The following is a 9600-nucleotide window of genomic DNA, read 5'->3' on the forward strand; positions in this document are numbered from 1 at the left end:
CACAAGGCTATACACAGAACAATCTCCCACAAAACACATACCTATATATAGGACTCTCAATCAAAGGCAACTACAAACACCTGCCTCCAATTGAGAGTCCAACACCCAATTACCTAACATAGAAATACTAAACTAGAGAGAACATAGAACATAACCCAAAACCCAGAAATAATAAATCAAACACCCTTCTAAGCAAACCACCACCCCGAACCACATAAAACAAATACCCTCTGCCACATCCTGACCAAACTACAATACAAATAACCCCTATTATTTGTCAGGACGTGACAGTACCCCCCCCCCCCCCCAAAGGTGCAGACCCCAGATGCACCTCACATAAATAAACAAATACCCCCCAACACAAAAAAAAATCCCCCTAAACTAAAGGGAAGCAAGGGAGGGAAGGGAGGGTGGCTGCCGTCACCGACAGCACTCGTGCAACGCCCCCGGATACTCTGGACTGGACACTGTTGCCGGATACTCTGGACTGGACACTGTTGCCGGATACTCTGGACTGGTCACTGTTGCCGGATACTCTGGACTGGACACTGTTGCTGGATACTCTGGACTGGACACTGTTGCCAGATACTCTGGACTGGACACTGTTGCCGGATACTCTGGACTGAGTACTGTCGTCGGAAGCTCGGGACTGGACTGACGCACTGGAAGCCTGATGCGTGGTGCTGGTACTGGATGTGCCAGTTTGGGGACACGCACTTCAGGGCTAGTGCGGGGAGCAGGAACGGGCTGAGTTGGACCGGGCTGACGCACTGGAAGCCTGATGCTGGAGGTATCGGGTCGTGGAGGCGCACTGGCGGTCTCGATCGCATCTCCTGCACAACCCGTCCTGGCTGGATGGAACTAGTAGCCCTGTACGAGCGTTGTGCTCGGCGTTGTGCTCGTACAGGGCGAACTGGGCTATGCAGGGGCCTGATGGTTGCCGTGCGTAGAGCGGGCGTAGGGTAGCCTGGACCTAGGAGGCGCACCGGTGACCAGATGCGCTGCGCAGGCATCCTCCTACCAGGCTGGATGCCCACTCTAGGATGGCATTTGCGAGGGGCTGGGATCACTCGCACCGGACTGTGTGTGCGTATGGGCGAGATCGTGCGCACTTTCGCATACCTCGGCTCTCTCCACTCCAAACGCTTCCCATAAAAAGCACAGGGAGCTGGCTTAGGTCTACTGCCTGGCCCAGCCAAACAACCCGTGTGCCCCCCACAAAAAAATTATTGGGGGTGCCTCTCCGGCTTAAACGCCAGTTCTGTGCCCCTGTAGCGTTCCCGGTCTTTGCTCCACTTTCTCCATGGGCCCTCTCCGGCCATAATCTCCTCCCACGTCCACTTTTCCCGATAGTCCATATTATTATCCCGTTGCTCCTTACCCCACTGCTTGGTCCTTGGTTGGTGGGAGATTCTGTCACATTCTTCTTCATCAGAAGATAAAGAGAAATCATTGTCGGACCAAAACGCAGCGGGGTTATGTGCACTCATTTTCTTTTATTGAATTGCCAAAGAAGGGAAACCAAAATAAACATATACACAAAACACAATGACGACTAACAGTCTGGTAAGGCACAAGGCTATACACAGAACAATCTCCCACAAAACACAAACAAAACACATACCTATATATTGGACTCTCAATCAAAGGCAACTACAAACACCTGCCTCCAATTGAGAGTTCAACACCCAATTACCTAACATAGAAATACTAAACTAGAGAGAACATAGAAATACAAAAAAACACAGAACATAACCCAAAACCCAGAAATAATAAATCAAACACCCTTCTAAGCAAACCACCACCCCGAACCACATAAAACAAATACCCTCTGCCACATCCTGACCAAACTACAATACAAATAACCCCTATTACTGGTCAGGACGTGACAATCATAGAGGTCATATTAGCTAATAGACCCAACTGTTCAAAAGCTTCAAAAGCTAGAGCCAGATTCGGAGGAAGAAAACAGGGGGCGTCTGTGTATGTGAGGTGTGCACATCTACCACTTTGTGTAGCCATTAGCAATGTTGCTAATGAAAAGTCTCTGGTAGATGGGAACGCTTCCCCAAAAACCTTCTCAATTACAGTAAATGTCAGCTACAAAGTAGCTTATGTTAGCTGGCAGAATGATATCATGATTATTTGCATCAATCCAGTGGGTATTTGTTTTTTAAACTCTACCATCACATATGCGCTACAAAAACAGCTAAACAACAGCCTCTTGCTGGTGAACACTGGAAATAAAGGATTACTACAACCAAAAATGTAAACTCAAAAGTGGTCTCCTGATGTGGATTAGAAAATCTAATTTAGATTGACCTCTTTGGCCTGAATGCCAAGCGTCACATCTGGAGGAAACCTGGCACCATCCCTAAGGTGAAGCATGGTGTTGCAGCATGACGCTGTGGGGATGTTTTTTCAGCAGCAGGGACTGGGAGACAAGTCAAGATCGAGGGAAAGATGAACGGAGCACAGAGAGATCCTTGATGAAAACCTGCTCCAGAGCGCTCAGGACCTCAGACTGGGGCGACGGTTCACCTTCCAACAGGACAACGACCCCAAGCACACAGCCAAGACAACGCAGGAGTGGCTTCGGGACAAGTCTCTGAATGTCCTCAAGTGGCCCAGCCAGAGCCCAGACTTGAACCCGATCAACATCTCTGGAGAGACCTGGAAATAGCTGTGCAGCAACGACCCCCATCCAACCTGACTGAGCTTGCAGAATGATATCTGACAGAGCTAAAAACCTGTTTTTGCATTGTCATTATGGGTTATTGTGTGTAGATTGATGAGGATTTTTTTTTTAATCAATTTTAGAATAAGGCTGTAACGTAACAAAGTGTGGGAAAAGTCAATGGGTCTGAATACTTTCCGAATGCACTGTATATGGTGTAGTAAGTTATTTCCACTGACAGGTCATCGCCCTCCCCTGGATTTTAATTTAGTTATAGTTTTACCTAGAAGTGTGTATCACTGAGGAAGTGGTAGTTCACTGCTGTTCACTGTGACTTTATAGCACCTCCCCTGGCCCCTAGCAACCAACCAGTGGTCAGAGCCCCAGGTCACAGAGAGGGCAAAGATCAGCAGGCAGATACCCCGACTCTTGCTGGGGAGGGCTCCTACTACAAAGGTTTGAGAGGGCTGTGAAATGGTGTTAACCATCACCGACAGGAAATTCATAACAATTGCTGTAGGTTTGTAATAGAGAAGCAACCCATCAGTTTAGTGGTTATGTGCCTATGTCAACAAGCTACTTTTCACAATGTTGGGAACAACCATAATTCAACTAAACAATTGCTTCTGTGCTACAGTATGTGGAGATGTTTTCGCATGTCTCCAGTGTTTGCAAGCCTCCCTCATTTCTCCTAGCCTGGGTACTAGTTTGTTTGTGTTATCATTCCACTCCTTGCCACTTCTTGTCAGGTGACACATAGTACAAGGAGTGAAACGTTAGCACAGGCAGGTCTGGATTTCAGGCTACCTTTCTCCACCGTCTATCTTCTTCTTACTAACCCGTTTGACAGGATCAGCTGAGCAAGGCACTGTACAGAATCACTGATCAATAAATCATGTTGCATCCCAAATAACAACACATTACCCACTGGTTGAATCAACTTTATTTCCACGTCATTTCAATGAAATTACGTTGAACCAAAGTGGAATAGGTGTTGAATTGACGTATGAGCCCAGTGGGCATGTTCTCGCAGCACCTCGCACACGCCAATCACCCTGCCAAGGGAAATGAGAGCACATTTCACATATTCCAGTACTCCCACTGTTCAATCATCGTTCCACCTTGTGACTTTGTCCTCATGAATCGTCATTTTAATCTTCCTAAATAAATCTTTTAATAACTATGCATTTGGAGGTGTGGTCTGTGTCTAGTGAACTGTCTATTGGGTCAGGTTTAGTGTTAGGCTTGGTATAAATCAATCAATCAAATGTCTTTACAGAGCCCTTTTTACAACAGTAGTGGTCACAAAGTGCTTTACAGAAACCTGATCATAAAACCCCAGAGAGCAAGCAATGCAGATGTAGGGAAACAGGGGCTAGGAAAAACTCCCTGGAAAGGCAGGAACCTAGGAAGAAACCTAGAGAAGAACCAGGTTCTGAGGGGTAGCCAGTCCTCTTCTGGCTGTGCCTGGTAGAGATTATAAGAGTACACGGCCATTTGTTTTTTTATTTTATTAGGGATTCCCATTAGTTCCTGCCAAGGCAGAAGCTACTCTTCCTGAGGTCCAAACACATTAAGACACTTACATCACACATAAAATAAAACATAAAATAGTGCATCATATAACACTGTCACACCACCACAACACAAAAAGTAATTTGTATTTGTATTTATTATGGATCCCCATTCATCTACTCTTCCTGGGGTCTGGCAAAATACAATTTAAAAAAATTACAATACATTCATAACAGATTTCACAACACACTAAGTGTGTGCCTCAGGCCCCTACTCCACTACCACATACAGTACCAGTCAAAAGTTTGGACACACCTACTCATTCAAGGTTTTTTTTTTATTTGTACTATTTTCTAGATTGTAGAATAATAGTGAAGACATCAAAACTATGAAATAGCACATATGGAAACATGTAGTAAACAAAAAGTGTTAAACAAATCAAAATATATTTTATATTCTTCAAAGTAGCCACCCTTTGACTTGATGTCAGCTTTGCACACTCTTGGTATGCTCTCAACCAGCTTCACCTGGAATGCTTTTCCAACAGTCTTGAAGGAGTTTCCACATATGCTGAGCACTTGTTGGCTGCTTTTCCTTTACTCTGTGGTCCAACTCATCCCACACCATCTCAATTGGGTTGAGGTCGAGTGATTGTGAGGCCAGATCAACTGATGCAGCACTCTATCAATCTCCTTCTTGGTCAAATAGCCCTTACACAGCCTGAAGGTGTGTTGGGTCATTGTCCTGTTGAAAAACAAAGGATAGTCCCACTAAGCGCAAACCAAATGGGCGTGGTGTATCGCTGCAGAATGCTGTGGTAGCCATGCTGGTTAATTGTGCCTTGAATTCTAAATAAATCACAGACAGTGTCACCAGCAAAGCACCCCCACACCATCACACCTCCTCCTCCATGCTTCATGGTGGGAACCACACATGCGAAGATCATCCGTTCACCTACTCTGCATCTCACAAAGACACGGCTGTGTAACGCCCTGGCCATAGAGAGGGGTTTTTGTTCTTTATTTTGGTTAGGCCAGGGTGTTACATTGGGTGGGTGTTCTATGTTATTTTTTCTATGTTTTTGTATTTCTTTGTTTTGGGCAGTGTGTGGCTCCCAATCAGGCACAGCTGAAGCTCGTTGTTGCTGATTGGGAGTCACACATAAGGAGCATGTTTTTCCTTTGGGTTTTGTGGGTAATTGTTTCTGTTAGTGTTTGCACCTGACAGGACTGTTTTGGCTGTCAGTTTTCTTGTTTTTTGTATAGTGTTCACGTTGTTCTATTAAAATTCTAATGATGAACACATCCTCTGCTGCACCTTGGTCTTCTTCCGACGACAGCCGTTACAGTCTGTTGGAACCAAAAATCTCAAATTTGTATTCATCAGACAAAGGACAGGTTCCACCAGTCTAATGTCCATTGCTCAGGTTTCTTGGCCCAGACAAGTCTCTTCTTATTATTGGTGTCCTTTAGTAGTGCTTTCTTTGCAGCAATTCGACCATAAAGGCCTTATTCATGCAGTCTCCTCTGAACAGTTGATGTTGAGATGTGTCTGTTACTTGGACTCTGAAGCATGTATTTGTGCTGCAATTTCTGAGGCTGGTAACTTTAATGAACTTATCATCTGCAGCAGAGGTAACTTTAGGTCTTCCTTTCCTGTGGCAGTCCTCATGAGAATCAGTTTCATCATAGCGCTTGATGGTTTTTGCGACTGCACTTGAAGAAACTTTCCAAGTTCTTAAAATGTTCCGGATTGACAGACCTTCATGTCTTAAAGTAACTGAACTGACATGTTGTCCATCCAGTCATAGATGTAGGATCAGAGAATGAACATAGTGTGTTGTATTAGGATTGTGCCACAGAGCATTATGGGGGTTCTATGTGTTGAGAAGCTTGGTGACATTGTTGGATAGAGATTACGAGTGAAGAGTGATAGTTTAGTATTTTTGGGACATTATTCAATCCAATTTTTTCAAATTACAGGAGATGGAGGAAGTATATTATACATTGTTTTCTTGGGTTTAGAACTTTATTTTTGTGTCCAGTTAGTGCAATTTATTTCAATTTGTCTTGCTAACTTCAGTTGCTAGCTAGCTATCCGACGCGAGTGAGCATTTTTCATCCGCCAGAATGGTAGAATGGCCAACATGGCTGAAAGTGTTGTGGACTTTTTGTTGAAAAAAAAACGTTATTCTCTGGGGTACACGGAAAAGGTGCAAATTAAAAGCGAGTGTCGACCTCTGCCTGAGATCAGTTTCATGAAGAAGGATGAAAGGTGAGGGCATTCAATATCAACTGGTATCAAATGTATAGCTGGTTAAAACTTCTCTGGGCTACGTGGGCCACCCGCGGTACACACTATCAACAGCCAGTGAAATATCAGGGCGGCAAATTCAAAACAACAGAATCTCATAATTCAAATTTCTCAAACATACAACTATTTTACACCATTTTAAAGATACACTTCTCCTTAATCCAACCACATTGTCCGATTTCAAAAAGGCTTTACGGCAAAAGCATAAACTTAGATTATGTTAGGACAGAGCCTAAACAAGAAAAACCACACAGCCATTATCCAAGCAGGAGAGGCGTCACAAAAAACAGAAATACAGCTAAAATTAAGCACTAACCTTTGACGATCTTCATCAGATGATACTCCTAGGACTCAATGTTACACAATATATGTATGTTTTGTTTGATAAAGTTCATATTTATTTCCAAAAACCCCATTTTACATTGGCACGTGATGTTCAGAAAATATTTTGCCTCCAAAACTGCCGGTGAATGAGCACAACAATTTACAAAAATACTCATCATAAACATTGATAAAATATTAAACTGTTATTCAAAGAATTATAGATAAACATCTCCTTAATGCAACCGCTGTGACAGATTTTAAAAAAGCTTCACGGGGAAAGCACACTTTGCAATAATCTGAGTACAGTGCTCAGAAAACCAAACCAGCAATACAGATACCCGCCATTTGAGTCATCTAAAATCATAAATAGCATTATAAATATTCACTTACCTTTGATGATCTTCATCAGAATGCACTCTCAGGAATCCCAGGGCCACAATAAAGGTTGTTTTGTTCGATAAAGTCCATAATTTATGTCCAAATACCTCTTTGTTGTTTGCGCGTTCAGTAAGCTACTGCAAATGTAGGAAGCGCGCCGAAAATTTCATGACAAAAAGTCAAAAAAAGTTATATTTACATTCGTAGAAACATGTCAAACGTTGTATAGCATCAATCTTTAGGGCCTTTTTAACATAAAACTTCAATAATATTCCAACCGGACGATTCCAATGTCTTGAAAAATGTTATGGAAAACAGCTACCTCCTCACGTGAACGCGCGCCACTGAACTCATGTCCACTCCTGAGTCAACAACTTCCAACTTTTTTTAAAAACATGTGACTTGATTAGGAAAAACTGGTCCCATCATAGCCCATATAAAAGCTTTTTACAACTGATTAATCACTGTCATACCTTATAGGGTCCAGAATTTTTCCTAGTTAGGTTAACATATAAGGAAAAACTCCAGGCCCCAGGAGGTAAAAATTGCCCCACCACTCTGGGACCTATGGTGCCACCAGTCTGCTTGCAGTTGTCAGTTATCTTCAGGTATGTGGATGATCAGGGCTTCATTCAGGAACGTTTCTTGAGCTACTTTGATGTGTCAAGTGGGCGAGATGCGCAGTCTGTGTTTGACTTTATGAATTTTGAGATGTCTGAGTTTAACTTCATAGAGAAACTCATTGTCCAAACCTACGATGGCGCAGCTGTAATGGAATGTATCTGCTATTTGTATTAACAGCTAAGTCCTCTCATGTTCCCTGATTAAGAGGTGATGACTACTCCACTCCACTACCATTGTCAACTTTCTCCTGACATGAACTGAAGCCATGACTTCTCATGTGCCAGCTCATCCACTGACACATTGAATGTTTCCCTTCCAAGCACTGTGAGTACCCCTATCAATTTTCTCTCATTACTGTATGTAGAGTCAATCACATACACAATCATATTATTATACATCAAAGATTTTACTCCTTGCTTGGACTAACTCATTCTTAGCTCTTTTGTCTAACTGTGAAGTGTTATTGTTTTTTGTCTTCCCAGTAAAATCATGTCCTGCACTGGTCAAGCCTCTGAACACCTCAACTCATGCCTCATACCCTTGTTCAATCACTGCTGTGATCCCTTTCCAACACTGTGTAAGTAGCCCTCTCATTCCCATTCCCCATAATAGTTTACTATAAATGTCTTTATTAAATGCTTTAGGTTAAAATAATTAGTCTTTGATGATTTTTGAAAGACACTTTGTGGTCTCTGTGTGTCCCGCGCCAATACTGTGCGTCTCCCATGCTCCTCAATTTTTCAAGTCACCAGCCTCCACTGGTGTATCTGTACCTGTGTGTGTGTGTGTCCCTTCACAGTCCTGCTGTTCCATAAGGTGTAATTGTATCTGTTTTTTTTAAATCTGATTCTACTGCTTAAATCAGTGGAATAGAGTTCCATGTAGTCATGGCTCTATGTAGTGCTGTGCGCCTCCCAAAGTCTGTTTTGGACTTGGGGATTGTGAAGAGACCTCTGGTAGCATGTCTTGTGGGGTATACATGGGTGTCCAATTTCAACAGACAGCTCGGTGCATTCAGTTTATCAACACTTCTTACAAAAAAAAGTAGTGATGAAGTCAATCTCTCCACTTTGAGCCATGAGAGATTGGCATGCATATCATTAATGTTAGCTCTCCATGTACATTTAACCTCACGGGATCTGTGTCCCTCCTTTGGGACTGTTGAGCTAACATGCGCTAATGTGATTAGCATGACGTTGTAAGTAACAAGAACATTTCCCAGGACATAGACATGTCTTATTGTAAAGGTCGTCGTAAGGAGTGGACCAAAATGCAGCGGGTAAAGTGCTCATCTTCTTATTTATTAAAGGAAAAACACTTAAACAAAACAAACGACGACGACGATGACGATAAGGTGCACAGACTATACTGGAAACAACCACCCACAAAACACAAGTGAAACAAACCCCAACCAAATATGGCCTCCAATTAGAGGCAACGACAACCAGCTGTCTCTAATTGAAGGTCCTACCAAAACCCCAACATAGAAATAGAAAAACTAGATAAACACATAGAAATAGAAAATGTAGAACATAAACCAAAAAACCCGAACCACACAAAACAAACACCCCCTGCCACACCCTGACAAACTACAATAACAAATAACCCCTTTTACTGGTCAGGACGTGACACTTATATGGGCAGAAAGCTTAAATTCTTGTTAATCTAACTGCACTGTCCAATTTACTATAGCTATTACAGTGAAAACAATGCCATGCTATTGTTTGAGGAGAGTGCACAACAACAAAGCACTTATCACGGCAATTGGT

This window comes from Salmo salar, chromosome ssa29 (genome assembly GCF_905237065.1).
Source record: "Salmo salar chromosome ssa29, Ssal_v3.1, whole genome shotgun sequence".
In the NCBI taxonomy this organism is placed as follows: Eukaryota; Metazoa; Chordata; class Actinopteri; order Salmoniformes; family Salmonidae; genus Salmo; species Salmo salar.